This window comes from Octopus bimaculoides, chromosome 11 (assembly GCF_001194135.2).
Source record: "Octopus bimaculoides isolate UCB-OBI-ISO-001 chromosome 11, ASM119413v2, whole genome shotgun sequence".
Classification (NCBI taxonomy): Eukaryota; Metazoa; Mollusca; class Cephalopoda; order Octopoda; family Octopodidae; genus Octopus; species Octopus bimaculoides.
Window position 1 is genome coordinate 50,391,792 of NC_068991.1, and position 2,649 is coordinate 50,394,440.

At 39.0% G+C, this 2,649-nt stretch overlaps 1 long non-coding RNA gene across 1 annotated transcript in view; it reads right to left on the reverse strand.

The window, feature by feature from the left end:
• The window catches only part of LOC106873916 (uncharacterized), an 11,460-nt gene that overhangs the window by 1,221 nt on the left and 7,590 nt on the right, over nt 1-2,649 (reverse strand). The window lies entirely within an intron of this gene.

Consider the following 2,649-nt stretch of genomic DNA (forward strand, 5'->3'; position numbering starts at 1 on the left):
TATACAATATATATATATATATATATATACAATATATATATATATATATATACAATATATATATATATAAAAGAATGGATGAGGATAGCTGTGTGAAAAAGTGCCACACCCTAGCGGTTGAAGGAACCCTTGGAAGAGGTAGACCCAGAAATGTGGTGGTAAAGCACGATCTTCAAACATTAGGCCTCACCGAGGCAATGACCAGTGACCAAGACCTTTGGAAATACGCTGTGCGTGAGAAGACCCGGCAAGCCAAGTGAAACTATAACCCATGGCCTATGCCAGGGGTGTAACCAGCCCACTTATGCATACCTTTCTTTCATTGGACACTAATTCCAGATAAACCACCTACACCCGGATATACTACTGCAAAGAACAACTCTTTAATCAAATGGGCAATGGTGCCTAATAAATAACTATACAAAAATACATTACTAAATGTCTTGCCCAGGTAGTGCTATTAAGTTAGCTATGGCTTGGGCCAATGTAACCAAAACCTATCTAAGCATATGTATATATACATGCAGCATTTGTCCTATTTTTGGTACTGCCATGTTGGCTTGGCGATAACTATTAATATATATTGCATTGTTGTACCATTCTTAAACTTTTTATTCTTTACAAGCAATACACAATGCTTCAAGCGAACTACAATACTCTCCTATATATATATATATCCGTATATATACATATACATATGTATTGGGTTGCTGCATAGTTATTGCAGCTTTTTTGCAACAAATTTTATGCAACAAAAAAATAACATGTAACAAAAACAACTTTAAATGATTATTCCAGAGCATATTCGCCATCTACTTCAATTAATGCTTCCCATTTGTTTGGCAGACACTCAGACTGTCATTTAAGTGTTTCTGTTAACTATTGTTTATTGTTTTTGTTGAATAAAATTTGTTGCTGGAAATATAGTGATAGGAACCAATGCACCAGTCCTCCTTTCCAAATGCAACTAATGCGTATGTACCAGGGAACATGTCTGTAGCGGAATGTTTATGTATACATGTGTGTGTATGTATGTGTGGGTGGGTATATATATGTGTCCTCCTCATGTATAATAACAATAATAATTGACTCATTGGTGTGCATGTATAGACATTTGTGTAAGTACATTTAAATGTACATATATGTATTTATGTTTATTTATGTATATCTATATATGTTAAAGTATGCATATATATGTGAGTTTTTGCAATTTTTTAATTGTTTATATTTGGATATTTTAAATTAACTTCATGAGCTTTATAAAAAATCTCTGAAGAGGCCTAGAGAATCATCCATGTACCTCTATTTCATCTATCAATTACTTCAGCCTACTGGGTTATATAGATAAAGTGGGCAAAAAATCCCATTCCTATCTTTACGTCAGATGGTTTAAAATTTCCTTATAGCTCCTTTGTATACTCTGATCCTTTCTTTATGGCTGTAACCTGAAAACTGCATGTGGTGAATGAAATGTTGTATATGTCTCTTTAACTCTGTAGGGTCGCACATGCAGGACATTTTATAGGAGCAAATTATGGAACACCATTGAAAGGATTAAGAAGAAAATAGGGAAGACCAACTGGCATACCGCTTTAGAAGGGCCCTGGATAAACTTAAGCTAAGAATTAAGGTTGTTGAAAGGCCAGGCAACCCTATCAAATCCCTTATCGGTAGAACCTACCCTTTTAATAGAACCCCCTGTACTGATAGGAACTGTACTGTATGTAGATTTAGTCCACTAACAAACTGTAAAGTCAGAAATGTGGTCTATAGTATAAGATGTACAGATGGACGATGCAGTAACAAGACAACGACGTACATAGGCGAAACAGCGCGGAGCATAGGAGAGCGGATAAATGAACATTGGAGGGAACTTAAGGAAGAGAAGAGCTCATCAGTTCTGTACCAGTACGTTGAGCAGAAACACAGAGGCTCACTCAACAACATACAAAGACTTGTGAGTGGATTTGGTAGACGGAAACTGAAAGAAGCCCGTCGTATATGTAGATATGTATATGTGTATGTGTGTGTATATGCTTGTGCGTCTGTTTGTCCCCCCAGCATCGCTTGACAACCTATGCTGGTGTGTTTATGTCCCCGTAACTTAGCGGCTCGGCAAAAGTAGCTGATAGAATAAGTACTAGGCTTACAAAGAATAAGTCCTGGGGTCAATTTGCTTGACTAAAGGTGGTGCTCCAGCATGGCCACAGTCAAATGACTAAAACAAGTAAAAGAGTAAAAGAGTAAACTGGCTGATTGGCACTTGGAGGGGCAAGCCCATGCTCTTGGACAGCATGGCACTCCGTCACTTACAACGTCGAGGGTTCCAGTTGATCCGATCAACGGAACAGCCTGCTCGTGAAATTAACGTGCAAGTGGCTGAGCACTCCACAGACACGTGTACCCTTAACATAGTCCTCGGGGATATTCAGCATGACACAAAGTGTGACAAGGCTGGAAGTGTGAGAGAAAGTTGTGGTGGAAGAGTACAGCAGGGTTCACCACCATCCCCTGCCGGAGCCTTGTGGAACTTAAGGTGTTTTCGCTCAATAAACACACACAACGCTCAGTCTGGGAATCGAAACCGCAATCCTATGACCGCGAGTCCGCTGCCCTAACCACTGGGCCATTGCGCCTCCACATATCTAT